The following is a 22,221-nucleotide window of genomic DNA, read 5'->3' as shown; positions in this document are numbered from 1 at the left end:
ATTTAATAGGTTACAGATTACAAGTTACCCTATTTAAAAGTAAAAAGTAGTGTAACTATATATATATATATATATATATATATATATTGTCAACATATATATGTATTGGTGGGAATATGTATAATTAATAATAACTTTTCACAGTCTTTTTCAACTACACATTGATGATATAAACAACAGTAAGGAACTACCTTAATTGAGGTAGTTTGGTTCTGGTATTTTTAGGTTTCCAACCCCTATAAGCATGCCATGGATATCTACCTGCTGTTGCTGTACATTGAGTCTGGGTTAAGATTTCGCTATTTATCAAGCAAGAAAGGGATTTGATCTTTGACATCTCTACATCTGGAAAAGTGCACCGTTTGTCAGTGGTCTTTGCTTGCCACGGGCCACAACTTCCTCCTGGACAACCACAACCACACACAGGTGCATAATGCTGTTAAAATTGCCTATGAATTATTACAGAGAAGCACTTTCCATAACCTATCTCCAATTCGTCTTAAGTTAGAGTGGGTTGGCTCAATGCTGTTGGCTAAACTTCAAACTGGTACATGACTTGATTTTTTGGCCTAATGTATTTTATAATGATTCAATCATTAGTTGATCTTCACTTTTTGATGAATTATTTAGTTGGCAAAAAGGAATATTCAATAAAACAAGTTTGACGAGACAGGTGAAGGTCAAATGCACATTGCTGGTGAAATACTAACTAGATATTGACCACTATGGATAAGTAACTTCCATTAATGCAAAGGAGCTTTAATTAAATAATTGAAAGAACAGGCTTTTTCCTGCTTTCAGTGAAAATATTTTCTCCAAACAGCTGGAGAATTAAATCACATTATGGCAAGGGTTCTCTTTGTAAACCTTTTTAGGTCAGGTCTGGAGAGTTGCAGTGAGAAGTGTGGTGGATCTGTCAGAGTTTTCTCCGTGACTTTAATAAGATTCAGACCAGTCTTGTTTTCACTCAGCAAAATGCGGTGCAGTGTGTGAGTCATGAGTCCTGTCATATGTTTGAGTAATTGCTATGAACTGAGTGACTCCTCGACGCATGTAACACTGCCTTGTAGCCAAATGGCTCGTGAGGGGCCCTACTCAGCTGCTGCTAGCATTTGCTTGTTTAAGACTAATGGCACCATTGAGTTCACTTCACGTGTGCACAAACAGTTAGTCTGTAGCCCAAAATATCTAGCTTTTTCAGATAAATTGCCACAGCAATCCCTATCTGTCCTTGCTTTCATTAATTTGGTTAATGCTTGGGATAAAACTAATCGATCAGACTAGGTTTCCATTCTAACATGTCAGATGGTACAAATCCGCTAAGGGATGGAATTTATGATACATGGAAATATTCTTCATAAATGAACTAGGATTTGTCACATTCTAGGCTAATCTTTATGTTTACGAGGAATGGAATAAACTTTTATGCAAGTATATTTCGAAAGATTAACTATGAAATTCTGCCATCGTTCCATGTCATTCCAAGTGTAATGTAATTATGTGTGACAAAAAAAAATTGTTGTTTAGCGAAATGTTCATGTTGTGCATTTCCATGTAATAAAAGTAAATGGTGACCAGGGGCTTTCCAGCTCAAAAAAAAAGAGACCATGATGGGGCCATTTTATGGTGCTTTTAGCCATTTTTTGAGCTTGACAAGTTTTCCTGAAGTCTTTTGAAGCCATGAGATAGCTTTGAGTGAGGAAAAGGCCACAAATTAATCATTTTCATTCATTTATAATGACTTAAAGGGTTAGTTCACCCACAAATGAAAATTGATGTCATTCCAAGTGTAATGTAATTATGTGTGACAAAAAAAAATTGTTGTTTAGCGAAATGTTCATGTTGTGCATTTCCATGTAATAAAAGTAAATGGTGACCAGGGGCTTTCCAGCTCAAAAAATTACAAAAAAAAGAGACCATGATGGGGCCATTTTATGGTGCTTTTAAGCCATTTTTTGAGCTTGACAAGTTTTCCTGAAGTCTTTTGAAGCCATGAGATAGCTTTGAGTGAGGAAAAGGCCACAAATTAATCATTTTCATTCATTTATAATGACTTAAAGGGTTAGTTCACCCACAAATGAAAATTGTGTCATTAATTACTCACCCTCATGTGGTTCCAAACCTGTAAGACCTTCGTTCATCTTCAGAACACAAATGAAGATATTTTTGATGATTTTTGACTGATGTCACATGGACTATTTTAACGATGACCTTACTATCTTTCTGGGCCTTGAACGTGGTAGCTACATTGCTATCTATGCAGAGTCAGAAAGCTCTTGAATTTCATAAAAAATATCTTAATTTGTGTTCCAAAGATGAACGAAGGTCTTACGGGTTTGGAACGACATGAGGGTGAGTAATTAATGACAGAATTTTCATTTTTGAGTGAACTATCCCTTTAAATTGCCATGTATTTCAGTCTTTTTACTTCAAAATTTGACATTTAATTAAATTACTTGCCATTTCTTTGTAATTATTTGTAAAATTTAATAGCAATTTCGGAGTGAAATTTTTTTTTTTTTTTTTGCATTTGGCTTTTGTCCAAAACAACTTGCACTGCTTTCAAGGTATAGCTTACTTTTAATCATGCTTCCCTTGCTCTAATGTTTGAAAATAATAAAATAATTAAAAATAATGGTACTTTTAAAGAACATATTGTCCTTTTTGGAGCTTTACAGGCCCTGCTATATTTAAGTTCCCAAGAAGAAAAAACTCATATGCTGTGGAATGGCATCAGGATTAGTAAATGATGACAGACTTTATGTGTTTGAGTGAACTGTCCTTTTAACTGTCAAAACTGCAAAATGCTACTCTCAGTGAAGAATTATCAAAACGTCCTCACTTTTAAAGGGCAAACAGATGTTTTTGTATTCTCTTATAGATATATACATGTTGACTATTAATGATACCCGAGTTTTTCTTTGGCGTGGGGAGCATGGAATATTATTTTATGGCCGGTATATTCTGACATGTCCACATTTTTTATTTGCAAAACCTCATAGCTTGGTTCCTGTTCACCATGCTCCATTTAAATTTACTGGTAATGTGAACCAGCTTATGGGCAAGGTTAAACTGGGAAGCTGACCACAAAATCAAAAAGCCATGTTTGACCTTACATGCCCGTTTCAGTGGAAGATGTTTTCGGTTCATCATGTTTTGTTATGGAAAACAGTAAAGAGCTTAGATGGTGGTTGTAAATTTCTCAGTCCAAGCCCAACATTGTCTACCACTGTGCGCCCATACAATGTTGGCTTTACAAAAGCTGTCAGTCAAGCGAGAGGTCAAGAGGTAATGAAACTGATACTGTACTTAGTGAGTCTTTAGACTGTCATTACAATGCTGTTTGATGTTTAGGATTAGTAGCTAACTGTGGTTTAGTTAGAGTTACTAAAAGTAATGCTAAGATGCAGCTTTGCTTTCAGCTTAGCAAGAGAGATCAACTCTTTTCCTCACAGAACTGAGTTTGACAGTCCAGGGCGTGCCGGTATTTGAATTTCTGGCATCATTTTTGAAAGAGCAAGATTACCTCAGTGACTCATGAGTGGGAAAGGCTGTTGAGGTTTTGGACTAGGCAAGAGTTCTGTTATCAATCACTGAACTTGTCAAAGATTTTAGTGGGGAACATGATCTGTTGAGCTACCTACTTTTTTTTTCAGTGAAGCCATTTTTGTGAACAAAGTTGAGCTCTTGCTTCAAACAAACTCCCCAACCCCAACCATCCTAACTGCTTTACATTTATAGGGATGTAGGTTGATTTTATTTTCATCAGTTTGTACAAGTAAGGAATGCACAATAGGTACAATAACAGTTATTGATGCTAGTTATTGTTTTGTTATTATTTCCTTTTGGATATGTAATATGCTGATGTTGGAGTTAATTTTTAATAACAAAAATAACATTGTTAAACATAATCTTTCTGTCATAATGTTGTGGTGCGTAGCATTTAAAACTATAGATTTTATTGTAGTGCATTTTATTTATTTTACACAAAATAGTATAAAATTTAAATCTCATCTATTTAGCTATTATTGGCCTAACAACAAAATAATTATGTGCTTTTCTGTATTGGGCATTTTAATAAAAGTGCATCCTAATTGCGATTTTAATAGCAACGGTTTTTTCACGTAGTTCGTTATTTTTGCGCTACAGGTAATAAAACAGGAATTCTTGTGTTCAGGTATAGCAAATTTACTTATTCATGTTCTTATATGCATTTTGTATTCGCCTAAAAAAACTGAAAGATCTTTTCTTGTAGTGGCTCATACCTTTGCCTACATCACAAAAGAGTAGTTTGTATATTTCTCTGCATTATGTTGCATGTTTGCAGGCCCAAAATAAAGTAAAAATTAGTTTGCAATGCAGATCTTGTGGAGGTCAAACATTGATGTGCCAGATATTAACATAAATCTTTATGTCTCTAAATAGTGTAGGACAATCACTGCAGTGTTTTTCCAAGTCCATGATCAAATGAGCAGCCACTTGTCATTAACCCGTAGATCCGATCTTGTGATAAGTTTGATGGCACAAGCTCGTTTCTATGGGTCTCTGTCTCTGTGGTAGAAAGTCGTCCAACATGTGAAGCCAGCCGGCTTTAGCTTTTTCTGTACATATTGCACTCTTTTCCTTGCATGCCAGGCATCGAAGCTGCTCAGACTTGTCTGTTGTAATTTATTATCAATTGACGTTTATGTAAACTTCTTCTAAAGGGATGACAGCAACCGAGACTGTGTGCATCCAGGTTGAGGTAGTAGGTTGTATGGTTTAGAATTTTGCCCTGGGAGTTAACTGTACAACCTTCTAGCTTTCCTTGGAGCACACAAGCCACCGATCAGCATAAACTAAACTAAAAGAAAACTTTGAGACTTTGTCTACTTTTATAAATATCCTAAGGCAAATGAAGTAATGTGATGTAATGCATTATTTGGAATGAGCATTTGAATTAACTGAGTGTGTATGAGAGATGGACTATATATTCTATATATCCTTTCACTAGTATTGAATGGAATTAAAGATTCATGCATAACCTTGCCAGTCATCGAGGATTATGTCTGTCAGATGCAAAGCTGCAGCCAATCACTTCAACCGCAGCTGAAATCGATAAAATATTCTGAAATAGAATGTTTTATCTCTTACAAATGCTTTCAAAACGAAGGCCTATTGTTAGCTTCCTTGATGTCTCTGTTTTTACAGTTCATTTCATGCATCTATCTTTGCTATCTAGAATGAGACTCATATTTCAACTACAGGGTGAACATAATTGATTCTGTATTTGTCTACATCTCAGTCCATTCGTCTTGTAAAACCACAAGAAAGCAGTTGACCTTCACTCTTAATTTCAATGGCAAACCAACAAGTTTCCATGAGGGGAATTTTTTCACTCATCTGTTCACCCTTTTGCCATTTCAAGAGCCCAACGGATTTTTCTCTGAAGCTCTAATATGAATTTTGCTTAGCTCTGCCGTACCTGACAGACAAGTGATAAAGCTTGCTTTTGCTCCATGTCCAGTAAATAACCATAATGTATACGTGGTGCACTGAGGTGTCATCGATTTGTCTGGAGCTGGTCCTTTCGGTGCTGTCAGAGAGTCTCATGGATCAATGGCGGCTCGCCCTTTGACCCCGAAGAGAAATCGATAGCATTGAGCGCAAGGGGCATGGGCAGCATCGATAGAGTAGGCTGTCATTTGGTGTGACAAGACATGATAGTTATTAATGTTTGCACACTCTACACTGTTGGTCATTACAGTCAATCTCAACTGAAATTTTACTAGACAGATTTCATGGTCTTGAAGATATTTTTAGTTGAGCAGAGAAGAAGTGTTAGAAAAGTCCATGATTGTGCACTATTTTGAAAGTTCTGAAAAATGTTTAAAAAGCTTTGATAGATTTATAGATAGATGCACTTATGAATTGAAAGACACCCAGTTCTTATATTCTGAATGTTGCACAATTCCGATATAGGGCCCTATTTTAACGATCTAAGTGCATGGTCTAAAGCACACGACGCAGGTGCACTCAGGGCGTGTCCGAATCCACTTTTGCTAGTTTAACGACGGGAAAACGGTCGGCGCGCCCGGGCGCATGGTCTAAACAGGTTGTCCCTATTCTCTTAATGAGTAATGGGTGTTTATGGGCGTAACGTGCAATAAACCAATCAGAGTCTCATCTCCCAACCCCTTTAAAAGCCAGTTGTGCTCGCACCATGGTAGGATGGGAAAATGAGAACTGCGTCAGGCTGAAACTAGCAAAAACACTTGCGCCGGGTGTATGATAGGGCCCATAGTGTTTAAAGAGTACATTCATTTAATGGTTTTGTATAACACTCAACTGCACAAGGACTAACAAGCTTTGTGAGGATGGAAATGTATTCGCTGCATCCTTAATGTCCAAAGGTGAAAGTGGGGGTCAGCAGTGTCCAGACACTGAGGCAAAGGCTATAATAGAGTTGATTGATTACAGGCACTAGTTTAGGGCCTGCATTGATTTCATTTGGTTTAAAAGTCCCTTGGCCCTGTAGAGTCTCCAGCATCTGCAGTCTGGAGTCCAAGCGGACTTGGACTTGAATTATGTGTTGCTGTAGAAATGGCTGTGTTCCTTCTGGTGCAGTGGAGATTATATACTGACATTCAGAGCGCTGCGCTCCTCTGAGGATGCCTGCATAGGGCAGGAGTGTTAACGTAACGGGGAATTAACTGAACCACAGGATATGCTGTTCTGCAAGTCATTATATTGTTACACGCACCCTCTCTGCCATTCTCAGTGTTTGCGCTATAATGTTAGATGTGCTTAATAATGAATTAGTCATTAGGCATAGACTTATTCATAACATGCTATCAGCAGTGGTGTAAATGATTGCTTAATAGTTAATTTCTCAAAGAATATGTCAGCGATTGACCCAGACCAACCGCAGAATAGTTTGTGCGAAAGGTTTATTGCTCTCCTCAGTCAATTAAGGTTAGCGTCCCCTGAGCCGGGACGGGGTTGATGACGGGGTCGGCTGTCGGGAAGATATCGAGTTCGTGAGGTCTTTCTTTGGATCTTCAGCTCCACTTTTCTGCCACCGGCCATTTGCCTTGTGCCTGAAGAGAAGCAGTCATCTCACTCATGCGCCGCAGCCTCCTGCCACTGCGGGACAGGGTGATGGATGTCTCCCATAAGCCAATGGCAGCGAAAGCCGGGGCGGGAATAACCTGCGCCTTCCAGTCCGCCCCCCGCCCCCCTCCTAAGACCAGTCTGCATCTGATTCAGCACCCGGCTCTTCTCTTCTTCACCTCCAAATCTGATTTTTTTTTCTCTTCTTCAGAGATGGATGGTGGCAGCGATGGCGTCTCGTTTGTTCGGAAAGCCAGAGGTAAATTGTGAACGCCGATAATAATCTACTCATTCCCAGGAGCATCACCTTGGTCTGTTCCCCCCTTCGTCTGCCTCGGGGGAGGACATGGGGCAGAGGTGTGGGGGGCGGGAGGAGATTGGGGGAGGAGCCGGGAGAGGTGAGGGGAATAACATCACTCATGTTTTGGCTGGGGTGAGTGACTGAATTGCCATCACAGATGGGAGAGATTTCATTAAGCGTACTGAATAGTGGCGGAAGAGGTAAAAGAGGGGGTGGGGTTCGGTGTTCGGATGTTTGCCACATCTGTATGTAGTTACTAACTAGTCGCGTCTCCAAATAACCGACTGACATCTTTGTCTTGAGGCGGTTCGGTGTAATCGCAAACGGGTTTGAGTGTCCGATGCAGCCTATTTGAAAGTATCGCAGACTTTCGCTGGGGATTTTTCTCTGTCTATGCTATTGTCTGATGTATATAACTGCAATGCAAGGTCGCTTTGTCCTACCTGCGATGTGGACGAGGCACCTTGAGTCTCTGCTGGGTGTCTGCGGGATTGCAAGTCCTTCATGACTTAAAGAAGACAACAAAGAGGAAGGACTGACCGTTCTGGCTCTGAGATGGAGGTGGGGAGGGGATGTGTTTCCTCTCCACACACAAAGACTGCAGAGCAGAGGGCATTTGTCTATCGAAAGTCCAATCCGAAAAAGAGGAAACAAGTCTCACAAGTTGTCATTTAGCCCTTTGCCGTTCCATTCTTCTTTTCCACCCCATCATCCTATTGTTATTTTGCCTTCCATCTTGTGCATATTCGAGCAAACGTCTTGGTATTTTACTTGCAACATTTTCCGGCTTGTGCCTCCAAATGTCTTTTCAAAGTGATGCTGTAGGACACAAAGCAGATGTGATGCAGCCAGACACAAACTATTGGCAGTGTAGTGGCTGAGTTCAGCTCTGATGAAAGAAAAGGGATAGGCATAGCTGGTTATGGCTGCCCTCCTCTTGTTCCCTGAGACCCTAACTCGTGAGTTCTTCTTTCAAAATCACGGGTCAGGAGCTTGGGAGACAGGTGGAGGGCTTTAGCACCTCTCCAAAAAATTATCTCGCACAAAGTCAAACGAGCTTGTGCAACAGTCTGTTTGTCTACTTAGCAAATACTAATCATATTGTGTTATGTATATGGGCTTTTCACACTGCGCTTAATCCAAAGTTAACACCAATTTTAACCCTGGGTAGAGTGTTTCTCACTTCTGTTTTTGAAAGAAAGTTAGCACGGCTGTTAACCCCTGGGTTAGAGCAGGGTTAACCAGGATTTTGTGATGCTAACCCTCTAATTGTTGTGCCAAAATGTATACTATGTAAAACAATGCAGTGCACATGTATTGAAATTTGTTTATCATCACACAACCAATCATAAATTGCTTCACTGCTTAACTCATTAAATATTCATGAGATTTAAACAGTCAGTTAACAGTCAGAGTTTTAGCATCTGAGGGGGGAAAATGTATACTCTTGTACTATAAATTATTGTATATTCTTGTAGTTTATGTCTTTTGAAAAATATTTTATAGCATTTCCACAGATTAAACAGGTTCACATGCTGCCCTTGTCACACGTTCTGTTTTGATTTTGCAAATAGGAATGTTAATGTTTAGTTTCCAAATATACTGTGTGAAACTAACCAAGAATAAACAAGTGAAACAAGTGAACCTGGGATTACATTAACCCAGGGTTTAGAATGACAAGTGTGAATATGGCCTGTGTGAACGGGCTATTTCTGTATTTTAAACTCTGAACTTGACATGACATAACTTGACGTAACATTTCACACACTTTAATCAACTTGAGGCACAACCGGTTTGTAAATCGGGAAATACCACACATCTGGCAGCTAAGGTGTCTGATTAGGTGGTTTTCCATCTAACAAGTTCTCAGATGAGAGCATCAATTTATTACAATACTATAGTAAAAGTCTAATTAAATGCAGCCAAATGTACATGTTCCTTATATGTAGTTTCGGTAAACCGAGATGTATCTTGTGGCTCTTTCACAACCACAGCTAATGCATTAAAAGGCGTATCAAAAAGAGAATTTACTGGGAATTTAATATGTAGGTAATGCATTTGGTTTGCGTCCTGCTGGGCATATGGTTAATATTACAGTATATTGGCAGAGACAGAGATTGTTGAGAGTGTAGGGAGGGCAAATTCTGGTTTCAGTAATTTTTCGAAGAAGTTCTCTGGCAGATTAATTAAAAGCAGATTGGCTCCTTTAATATGGAATTATCACGGAGGCAAGACGTACAATGGAAATAAAAGGTGGAAAAGGTCAGTATATTCCATTACCGCCCATGTGCTGTCGGTGAACAATGAAGGAGGATTAGGAATGTATTTTTTTTATCTAAGGAGCAGGCGGGATTTATTACCGTCACTCAAATATTTTACTCGTCGATAGAGTTTCCAATCAGACTCCAGGTCTGAGGATAATTGCTTTGCTTCAAGATGTCATTGCTTGGGTTTATGACAGCTGTAAGCGAGTCTTCAAACCATTTATAGATTAATAGCATAATTCTGCTTCATATTGAATTCATATGAATAATTCTCTATTCCAGAACCTGCTTTTCCATTTGCATTAGCCTACATTTATTGTTGGAGGTGCAATTATAAAGCCATTGGCTAAGTAAGATTTTGCTATTAATAAGCAAGAAAAAGAAATATATATACAGTAAGTATTATATTTGATTACATCACTCAGATTGACTCTTGCTCCATTTTTGTCAGTTGTTTTTAAACCCCTGACTCACTAGAATGAATTAGAGAAGAAAAGAGGAGCGTCTAAAAATGCAACCTCAACAAAATTGATTGTCCTCTGACGCTAACCATCCAATTACGCACTGTATGGCTTTTATATATTTATTAAACTTCACTCCAAGCCGTGGCAGTTTTCCAGCTAATAGGTGCTTGCTCCACAGAGCCCCCAGCAACAGTAGCGAGATAGTCATCCACCATGAATACAAAACAGTCAGGCATGGCACAGTAAGTCTGAAGTCACTCAGCCGACTGCGCATGCCCACTAAAAACCAGCCACTGTGCGTCAGACAAATAAGCCATTGGAAAGAGGTCTTAACTTTGGAGTTGTGTACCTTTGGGTTTCTATTCAAAGGGTTTCAAAGTGGAAAACTTATACTTGATAGTTTACAGCTTGCTGGATATTGGTAATTAGATGGTGAGTGATTTATGAAACTGTAGAGTGGGCTCTTTTCTATGTACTGTGAAAATTACAAATCAAATTGGGGAAGAAATTGGCAGTAAATCATGAGGCCTGTTGGACCATTTTCTTGGGAAATCACAAACTGATTTATTTGGAATTACAAATTGAATAAAATATCTTGATTGTGGACTTTTACAGTGATTTACCAGCAAGAGCAGTAACAGTATGAGTCATGAATTGCGGGTAATTTCTATAGTGCAGAGCTGGCACAATTTCTGCCCAATTTAAGTGATGCATTAAATATGTACTCCCATGGAGGTCAAGGAAGTCCTCAAAGTGACTGAATTTCTTGACAGATATTGCAAGAAAGATGCTTGAGGTTGAAGTTATTGTCTCCATTTACTAAATGAGAGTCAAATAAGGACACAACAGTAACTTTGGTCGCAGCTCTCCGCCTTTTCCCCCTTCTCTTCTATTCTATCACACACACACACACACGCACGCATTTGCAAGCACACACTTGGGGGGTGATCAGAGTTGGCTGATGTCTGAGTTTTTCAGACACTGCGGCAGGCGCCCAGACAGTCACCTGGCCCACTAAAAACCAGCCACTGTGCGTCAGACAAATAAGCCATTGGAAAGAGGTCTTAACTTTGGAGTTGTGTACCTTTGGGTTTCTATTCAAAGGGTTTCAAAGTGGAAAACTTATACTTGATAGTTTACAGCTTGCTGGATATTGGTAATTAGATGGTGAGTGATTTATGAAACTGTAGAGTGGGCTCTTTTCTATGTACTGTGAAAATTACAAATCAAATTGGGGAAGAAATTGGCAGTAAATCATGAGGCCTGTTGGACCATTTTCTTGGGAAATCACAAACTGATTTATTTGGAATTACAAATTGAATAAAATATCTTGATTGTGGACTTTTACAGTGATTTACCACCAAGAGCAGTAACAGTATGAGTCATGAATTGCGGGTAATTTCTATAGTGCAGAGCTGGCACAATTTCTGCCCAATTTAAGTGATGCATTAAATATGTACTCCCATGGAGGTCAAGGAAGGCCTCAAAGTGACTGAATTTCTTGACAGATATTGCAAGAAAGATGCTTGAGGTTGAAGTTATTGTCTCCATTTACTAAATGAGAGTCAAATAAGGACACAACAGTAACTTTGGTCGCAGCTCTCCGCCTTTTTCCCCTTCTCTTCTATTCTATCACACACACACACACACACGCACGCATTTGCAAGCACACACTTGGGGGGTGATCAGAGTTGGCTGATGTCTGAGTTTTTCAGACACTGCGGCAGGCGCCCAGACAGTCACCTGAAAACTCACTCCATCTTTGAGAGTGCTACCGCCATTGCTTTGACAACATTTTCATTTCATTTTCACATTTCAATTTCTTGCACAACTGTAATAATCTCTTGAAAATGTGCTGTTGCAATGCAAATCAATATTTTATCTTTTTCGTCTAATTTTAACCATGTGCCGTCAGACAGCCATTAGCGCCTGTGAGATTCACTTTAGTTTCGTCATTTGGATTCAGTCTGTAACTGATGCAAATGATATTCTGGCTCCAAATCTCCCATTGTCCCTCTTCAACTCTGTTCAATCTACTTGGCGCCCTCTACTGCATTGCTTTGTAGGAGTTGCCATGACAACCCAATCCCTGTGCATCCATAATTCAGCTCGCAAGCGACAACGTGGTGCACCGTGGCATTATTTGTATCGGCACCACCAAGGTCACTTTCTCTCAGCAGTCTGTCTCCCAAAGGTGGCAACCCTCATGTCCGTAAGCTACTGAGCAGACACGATGTGCACGGACACTATTTGACTTGAATACACGATATCCCATGATTAAGTTTGTCTGCACTTTCATAGCCACCAGGTCACATTTTGCTGACATGTTTTCTTGAAAATGGCTAAATAATCCTTCAATGCAGGAAAACCTCACTGCGTGTCTCATATACCGAGCTTTAACTTCACTATAATTGTAGGGGTATTTTCATGGAATGCTTACCGTCATTTTTCTCTGTTAGCGAACAACTGTGCATATTGTGCCTCATATGGAAATGAAGCCGTTATTTATGGCCGATATGTAGGTTTACCGCAGATGAGTCCAGCGCCAATCTCTAAAACCCTCTAATAAGATGGTAAATGTGTGGTTTCGGCTCGAATTGAAATACCACAGGGCCATTTGAAATGATGTATATGTGCGATTGTTGCTGAAACTGTGTTTCATTTGCAGGCAGCCGGCTGTGTTTAAGCGAAGCTCCTCAGACTTAGCACATCTCCGCGCAGATGAGCTGAGAGGTCAATGAGTTCCTGGGCTGCCACAGCGACTGCCAAATACAACCAGACACACTCTATTAGATGCATTATAAAACTGTTGAAACTCTCTGTCTCTTTCTCTCGCTCTGCTTCTCGCTCACACACAGAATACAAAAGAAATGCGCTCTTTTATTTCTTGTAAAATGCTTTTGACCAGACTTTGTTCAATAAAGGAATAAAAGTTAAATAACTTTGTTCTCCTGCTTGTTTTTTAAAGAAACATACTGAGACTTTTCTACACAGGACATACCTTACAAAAATTAACCATGGTTTTGCTACAAATAATAAAAAAAACTTGCTTACTATAGTTAAACCATGGTAACCACAAATGGACCATTGTTTTGCTACAGTAACCATAGTTTAACCATGGTATTTGTAGTAAAACATTATTACAATATTAAAATATGGGTACTACATTTTTACTATAATAAAACCATGGTTCATTTTCGTAAGGAATACTACAGGAGATTTTAACAGGTCAAAGTTGTCCTTTCTGTATTAGGAGGAGCATATGATGGGATTCGAGTATAAAATAAGCTATATATTTTGCTCAGACTGGTTAATCTGCTGACATTTGGCAATTTTAAGCACTTAACTGCATTGCCCTGTGCCTGGTTGGCTGACAGAAGTGGTCATTTTACAATTAGTACATTTCAATAAATAAATTAATAAAAACTTTTTCCTGAGATTTTGTAAATACTGTGTAAAATATTAGATATAATATTTTACTAATCAATATGATTTAATGCTCATGTTATAAAACATAAAAATAGTACAATTATATTCTGAGTAAAAACAATAAATACATTTTCAAAGTTTTTTTATTCAATATTTTTATGTAAATTTAATCTTTAGAAATCATCATCAACCTGACCTGACTGGCTGACCAATTAACAGAAGTGCTCATTATCAATAAATAATGCACTTTTAAAAAATCCTGTTAATTTCCTGTTCATTTAAAATATTAAATCTTTGTCTTTTTAATTTTTTTTTAATTATTTTATAAAACAAATAATTTTAAATAAAAATGTTTTTACTCATTATTTTTATTTACATTCAGCATTATATTGGCCTGCTCTATAGATATAAGCATCAGCCTGTCCTGATTGGCCTAATTACAGAAGTGGTAATTTTTAAATGAATAATGCCCTTTTTAAAATGTTAAAAACATTATCCTATTAATTTTGTAAATATTGTGTAAAATAAAAAAAATTATATTTTATTAATAAATATTTTTAATACATATACTATAAAGCATTCTAAATAAATTCAATATAAATCTAAAAACATATAAAAAAATACATATGTACTTTGTCTTTGACTAACAGAACACACATCATTCCATTTGCTTTACCTGCTTGGGATCATTCATCTCTCTTCCACCAGTGAGCTGAGGCAGCGAATGAGAGCTGCATCCTAATAGGATGAAACCGGTCACTGCTGTAGAGGGGTAGGGGGGAACCGAGTGCCGTGGGAGTCCAGACAGAGAGCCAGACGCAGACAAAAGCCCCATGCTTCGCCTAAGTTACCTGCCACAGACACTACCTACTACACAACTTGACCTTCTCTCCACAATGCCGCCTCTATTGTTCGCTTGTCAAGGGCAACGAAAAGAATAGCTCCTTTTTTCCCGTAAGAGCTTTTTCCACAAGCCACACTTTGAGCATTAGTGCTTTATTGAGACGTCCACTGAAAATGAATGAGGCAGATTCAACCGAAGTGGCGCTTCTTTTGGTTCAGATTTGGCAGACTGGCTTAGTAACACAGGTCACAGGTCTCCAGTGTGTATTATCATATCATGAGTCTCGAATGACAATTCATTAGTTGGTTTTATTCGTCTGCTCTGGCTGCATGCGTCAGATTTGCATCAGGCACGACAACTGTGAGATTTAAGTCCGGTTCAGACTACACGATTTTAGCCCGATTTTGCCACGATTTGCTTGACGTAGGGTGTCGTGGGGATTCGTAAATGACAATGGGCGTCGGGACGCAAGATTCCATCATTTCAGCACGTGTCGTGTGTCATAGTGGACGACAACCGATTCCGCGTCTGCGATGCTTCACGACATCACGACAGAAAGACTAGCATATTTAATTTTTTCCCCGTCGTCCACGACGAGTTCTGTCACATTGGTGACATTGACCAATAGCAGCACAGAAGCTCTTTCATACACAGGTTTCAAACATGGTGAAACGAAAGAGAGATGATGATGCTGCTAGGTGGAATTATGAGATGGAGGAAAGGTTAGTGGAGCTGTGGCAACAGTACTCCTGCCTGTATGATGTGTCATCGAGGGACTACCACGACAGAACAAAGAAAGAAAAATGCTGGCGAACGATAGCGGAAGCACTTTAGCAATGTTTACATTTGTTTTCGGAAGTCAGTCGCTAGTTCCGCCTTCTCAATGACATCACGCGCGTCGTTAAAGACGGACCGCGATGAATGGTCGGGAAGCAACGTGTAGTCTGACATGTTTCTTGTCCACGACACGACAAGATTTTAGGAGTCAAAATCGTGAAATCTGACACAGTGACTATCGTGACAGACCAAAATATAATGTAGTCTGAACCCGGCATTACACTTCAACAGCATCAAATCATTATTACTAATGTAGGTTTATTACATTTAATAATTATCGATTGGAGACATGAAAACAATACGACAATGGGCGTTGGGACGCAAGATTCCATCGTTTCAGCTCTAGTAGTGTGTCATAGTGGACGACAACCGATTCCGCGTCTGCGATGCTTCACGACATCACGACAGAAAGACTAGCATATTTAATTTTTTCCCCGTCGTCCACGACGAGTTCTGTCACATTGGTGACATTGACCAATAGCAGCACAGAAGCTCTTTCATACACAGGTTTCAAACATGGTGAAACGAAAGAGAGATGATGATGCTGCTAGGTGGAATTATGAGATGGAGGAAAGGTTAGTGGAGCTGTGGCAACAGTACTCCTGCCTGTATGATGTGTCATCGAGGGACTACCACGACAGAACAAAGAAATAAAAATGCTGGCGAACTATAGCGGAAGCACTTCAGCAATGTTTACACTCTTGTTTTCGGAAGTCAGTCGCTAGTTCGGCCTTCTCGATGACATCACGCGCGTCGTTAAAGATGGCACGCGATGAATAGTCGGGAAGCAACGTGTAGTCTGACATGTTTCTTGTCCACGACACAACAAGATTTTAGGAGTCAAAATCATGTAATCTGACACAGTGACTATCGTGACCGACAAAAATATCGTGTAGTCTGAACCCGGCATTAGCCTAAGCTTATACGGAAGGACGCGAGGTGTCGACGTCAAACATTCTTTGAAGTCATGCATTTTGCAGAGATATTAAGCAATCTAAAACATAGTTACAGCTTGCACTCAGGTCACAAATATATTTAAAATTATGCGTCTAATCAAATATATAGTGCCATAAATCTCTAACTTTGTTATTGTTGCTCAACTAATATTATGTTTTATTAAAGAAATAGTTAATCAAAAAAAAATAATTGCTCAGGCAATCCAATATGTAGATGAGTTTGTTTCTTCACTGGAACAGATTTGGAGAAATTTAGCATTTCATCACTTGCTCACCAATGGATCCTCTGCAGTGAATGGGTGCTGTCAGAATGAGAGTCCAAACAGCTGATAAAAACATCACAATAATCCACAAATAATCCACAAGACTCCAGCCCATCGATGAACTTCTTGTGAAGTGAAAGCTGCATGTTTGTCATTAACAAATCCATCATTAAAAAATGTTCTTGTCTGTATAAGGAGAGAAATATGCACAGATTGAGCACCATTTACAAGCATAAACAGTCCAAAACATTTCCAAACAAATAAGTTGCCAGTGGTTTTGATGAGAGAGAACAACAGGGGATGGATGTTCTTCGCTGAAGGAAGTGTTGTTATGGTTCACGGTTTCAGCTTTTTGCTTCACAAGATGTTAACTGATGGACTGGAGTCATGTGCATTACATGTGGATTATTGAGATGTTGTTATCAGCTGTTTGGACTCTCATTCTGACAGCACCCATTCACTGCAGAGGATCCATTGGTGAGCAAGTGATACATTTCTCTAAATCTGTTCCAATGAAGAAACAAACTCATTTTGGATGTCCTGGGGGTGAGTAAATTTTCAGCAACTTTTCATTTTTGGATGAACTATTCCTTTAATATGCTTATCTGTCATATACCCAAATAAATGTGGAATGTACCAGCTACTGCGTACTGGATGGAGTTATGAATGTTTTGAAGCTGGTAGCCTAAGGGCTGGAGAGATGCCTACAGTACCTCTCTCCCTTCACAGGCCTCTGTCTAATTATACATTCCACTCAGAGATCTCCACTCAAATTGCCTGATCCCTACATTTGCAAATTCATATTTCTATCCAAACTTTAAACCAGCCCCAAAAGACCCAAATAAGAATTTTTTTTAGAAAGATTATTTCTACTATAAACAGTTATACGAACATAATAAATACCAGTAATCTAATTTTTTTTAAACCACAGGAGTGCAAATCAGCCTAATGCTCAGAGAACATGAACACTTGTGATTGCCGAACCACAAACTTGCCAAAACCACAGAAGCAGAGGTCCAAACCCCCATACCGTGTCCACAAAGAGAATTCGGCTTTGTAGGAGGGGAAGCAAACACAGTGTTCCTACCTCCATCAAAAAATGCTGATGTTGTATCTAGTGTTGTCAATGAGTGCTTTAAAGAAAAAGCCTTGCGTTCATCCCCGGTCTAGTTTAAATATCACAAGAACATGAGTTAGACTCAAGCTGAAGCAAGGACATATCAGAACTAGAAGAGATAATTATACACAGAAATGACACTTGAAATAAAATGTTAGCTAACACAAACTTAAGGACGGTTTACAGTATTGCTGACAACTGCTCTTTATACATGTCACAACTAAAATAGTCTCATTTGTGGGGTTTATGCGTATTTACTCTTTCTCAAATGGATTAAATGAAATTGATACGGAATCAGTGTGACCAAAGCAGGTGGGTGAAGAGAGTTAAACCAGACGGAGGGCTGCACCAACAGCTTTCAAACTTATAGCGGTCTAATTGTGCTGCCTATGTTTCATCTTTACAGAATTAAAATTATTAAATAATAACAAGCAAATACTAGGGGTGGGAATCACCAGAGGCCCCACGATACGATATTATCACGATACAATATTATTGCGATTTTAATTATATTGCGATATTCTGCGATATATTGCAATTTATTACCTTTTTCCAACTTCAAATTATGTCCCCAAACGAAAACTTTGGCAACATCTGTTTTAACTAAAAATAAATATTTCTCAGTTTATCTCACTTCAGTTTTATTGTTGCAGTGCAAAATGGGATTGTCAAACTGACCAACACTTTCATGAAAACCTGTCATAAATGTTGTATGCACCTGGCAAACTCAACTATTTGTATTACACTCTAGTCTAGTCAACCCTAATTAAATGTAAACAGGTATAGATTAATCTGTGCTGAAATCTTCCACTGAAAGATCAGAAATAAACTTAATAAACTTCATGTCACTAACAAATTTTTCTTTAAGTAGCCTATAACGCACAATGGAGGTAAAATGCTGTTCTATTCCAGTCTTGTGTAAATACAGCAGAAGAATCCATTGTGAAGTTAAAGCCTGCCATCTAGTGGTGTAAAGCATGGATTGCCAACTTTTTAAAATGAATGACACAACGTTTATAATCCAGCCTTGTTTTGTTATTTTGATTACAGTTTTATGAGAAAATAAGCCTTATATAGTTATGGCTTTACAACGTCTTAGATAATGGAAAATATCTAACACGGGTAGTTTACAGCCTGCTTTAAAAATTATTGTTGACATTTTGAACAGGTATTATTTCAGTTTTCATTTAATTTCATTTCCATTTTTGTTATGCAGCTGCCATTTCAAATAAAAGACAATATTTTATTTTATCTGTTATAATAAATTGATTTTTTTTTTTTTCTCAGAGTGGCTTTAATCTCCCTATTTGAACATTTTAAAAGGATTGATATGATACCTGAGTAATATTTATTTCCTCAACCCCCAATGGATCAGTGATTCCAACCTAATCTATAGGGCAAAGGCTACTGTTCTAAGTCATTTGGTGGTTAAGGTAAAAGAAAGTAAACCAGGATATGCTACCAGTGTGGATTGAAATCCTACCCTGCAGCTGGTGGAAGGTGGATTTATTAAAATTAACATGTTTAAATTTCAGAATGTTTGTTTGCAGGAAATGCCTTAATAGAGGTCAAAGCAACTGTGCCATAGGCTTTCACATATGCACATTTTCAAGCAGTATAGGCAGGATGGAGCAGACAGGATGGAGCAGGAATATGCCAAGCTCATAAATGCGTGAGATAAACATATTCAAATTTCTGCCTCCAGCTCACTGGAATTTTTTAAGAAAAAGCAAAGAAAGTACGCGGTAGGCCAAAAAGTGAAGAGTGATTGATGCTTCTGATGCTGACCTTCCATAAAAGCCCTTCCTTTCAAGCTATAATGCTTAAACTTTCATATTCTCTTCACATATCTCCTCTTTCAAACATACCCACAGGTACAGAGCTGGGTTGCTCTTGCATTTATAAGTAAACAGGCATTTATTGTATTTTACTTCATCTATCCTAGAGATCTTATTTATGTTACCTGACCAGGCTAAGAAGTTACTATCCTCACCCTATTTGGCTCATCTAAACAATGTGGATAGATGATGCAACTTACCCGTGGAAATTTTAACTTTAACATTTTCTTTTATAAAAAAAGAATAGTTATCGCTGCTTACCTTCAGTAACGTTAGGCTAATGAGCCTGCAAGGTTTGAACATCCATTTTGGTGCGTTTTTTTTGTTTTGTTTTTTGTTTGTTCTGTAAGTTACTGGATAATTTATAGCTCTTGAGCACCCCTTTTTACCCTGCTGGTAGAATATGTAACTACACCATACAAAAGTATTGAGCAAAATACAGTTTTTTCCCCAAGCAACAAACAAACAAACAAATTAATTGTATTTTAGTAGCCTACATACAGATTATTTTTGGTGGGCCCATAAAAGCATGAAATTAACTTTTTTCCCCCTAATATATATTTTAATTATTACATTTTAATAATCACTTCAATGTTATTGATAACTTAATAACGGCTCTATGGCAAAATAAGGACAATATGCCTCCAATAGGTAGAAAGCCACAGCTTGGAAGAAAATAAGAAAATAGGTAAGTAAGTAAGTAGGCCTAACCTCAAGTATAAGTAAGTAAGTAGCCTAAGCAAGTAAGTAAGTAGCCTAAGTAAGTAAATAAATACATAAATGTTCAAATGTGATGACTGTATTGACTGTTGTTGGATTTTTTTGTAGTGTCTTTTATATACACTTTAATATTTTGAATATATATATATATATTACACATGAAACCAAACAGAACAGAACAAATGTTTACTCTCCATGAAACCACAAAGCTGAAAACGTACATATTTACAACAAATATACATAGATATAAAATACTGTTATTTTTAATATCTTCAAAATCTTTTATAAAGCAACATTATGTAAGATAAGCAGCAGGTAGGGTTGCCAAATTCAGAAAAGGAAAATAAGGGACAATCGTGGTTTTTTCATAGAAAAATAAGGGACAGAATAAGGGATACACACCCGGCCCTATTATATATATATATATATATACACACACACACACACACACACACACACACACAGAAGTATATCTTTTAGATTTGTAATGTTTTTTTTAAATGGAGTCTCTTATGCTCATCAATGTTGCATTTATTTGATCAAAAATACAGAAAAAACTGTAATATTGTTAAATATTATTTTTTTTTTATAGTGTTGAAACTTTTGTTCTGGTTAATATTTTTTTGGAACCTGTGTTCCATAAACAAAATAAAAAGTTAAAAAGAACAGAATTTATTCAAAATAGAAATCTTTTCTAACAATATCACTTTTTATTTAACACATCCTTGCTGAATAAAAGTATTCTGAAAGTTTCTTTAAAAAAAAAAAGAAGAAGAAGATTAGAATGATTTGTGAAGGATCATGTGACACTAAAATCTGGAATAATGATGCTGAATATTCAGCTTTGCTTCACAGGAATAAATTATATTTTAAAGTATATTCAAATATAAAATTTTTTTGTTAAATTGCAATTTGCAATAATAGGCTATTTCACAAAATTACATTTTTTCTGTATTTTTGATCAAATAAATGCAGGCTTGATGAGCAGAAGAACCTCTTTAAAAAACATTAAAAATCTTACTGATCCCAAACTTTTGAACGGCAGTGTATATATATATAGGCTATAGGCAATCTACCTCATGAACAGTTAAATGTTCTCCCATTGTGCAATACAAATATGTGCAATAACCTTATACTATTTATCACTTTACATAGTACATCCCTACAACTTTATTTTTTATTCTATTCATATTCTACAGTATTTTATCTATAGCACACCTGTACATATTTATCCTTTGTGTGTGTGTGTGTGTGTGTGCTTTATTTATATTTATACATATGTGTATTTTATTCACATCTTGTTTTTATTATCTGTGTGTTGTTGTTGTCTCCGTGTACTGGAAGCTTGTGACACTAAATACGGGACGATTCCGTATTATACGGAACGGTTGGCAACCCTAGCAGCAGGTGACGAAGTTTCTGCGACATCGTTAGGCGCACGGTATTGGCATAAATACCGTTGTTCCGTCCTTTCCCAAATATGCTATCTACTCTGTAAGAAATAGCGAATGAGTGAGTGATATCGGTACTTCAGAGCAGTGTTCCCATACTATGGCGGGCCGGAAGGTCCAAAAAAAGGACTGACTTGTCGCGGGAATTCACTATACAATTGCCAGTAGCTACTGAGTTTACCACTGATAGGCCGGCGGTGCATCTGTATACACACTTTCCTCACACGACGGACCACTGACTCTCCTCAGCCGGCGACTCGCTTTCCTCACGCAGCGGACCACTGACTCTCCTCAGCCACGGACTCACTTTCCTCACGCAGCGGACCACTGACTCTCCTCAGCCTGTGACTCACTTTCCTCACGCAGTGGATTATAACCTAAACATATGTATATTCATACAATTTCATAAATATGTAATAAATATATAATGTTTTTAAAAAATTTGATATAAACTTATCACCATATCACTCAAATTGAACTGTGTTAAGTAAAAAAAAAAAACATTTCCCAGCAGAAACATCATTCATGTTATAATGTTTCTATGGGAGTGTGTATACCGTGTGTGTGTGTGCTTTCTGCATTGGGGATATTCTGTAGTATCAGCCCTTCGTTTGGGTAAATCCTTACTGGATTGTGTCAGATTTT

The 22,221-nt window shown here is 37.9% G+C and overlaps 1 protein-coding gene across 1 annotated transcript in view; it reads left to right on the top strand.

The window, feature by feature from the left end:
• Nucleotides 1-13,023, top strand: part of LOC107714171 (arsenite methyltransferase) — a 48,672-nt gene extending 35,649 nt beyond the window's left edge. Inside the window, exon 11 of the mRNA XM_074560090.1 lies at nucleotides 12,790-13,023. The gene's annotated coding sequence lies outside the window, so the exon portion shown is untranslated. The remainder of the gene's footprint in view (nucleotides 1-12,789) is intronic.
• Nucleotides 13,024-22,221: the final 9,198 nt, after the last annotated feature.

Source organism: Sinocyclocheilus rhinocerous, unplaced genomic scaffold, assembly GCF_001515625.1.
Source record: "Sinocyclocheilus rhinocerous isolate Xijiao unplaced genomic scaffold, SAMN03320098_v1.1 scaffold1561, whole genome shotgun sequence".
Taxonomy (NCBI): domain Eukaryota; kingdom Metazoa; phylum Chordata; class Actinopteri; order Cypriniformes; family Cyprinidae; genus Sinocyclocheilus; species Sinocyclocheilus rhinocerous.
The sequence above is the reverse complement of the archived record's forward strand: the minus strand, read 5'-3'. Positions and strand labels throughout refer to the sequence as shown.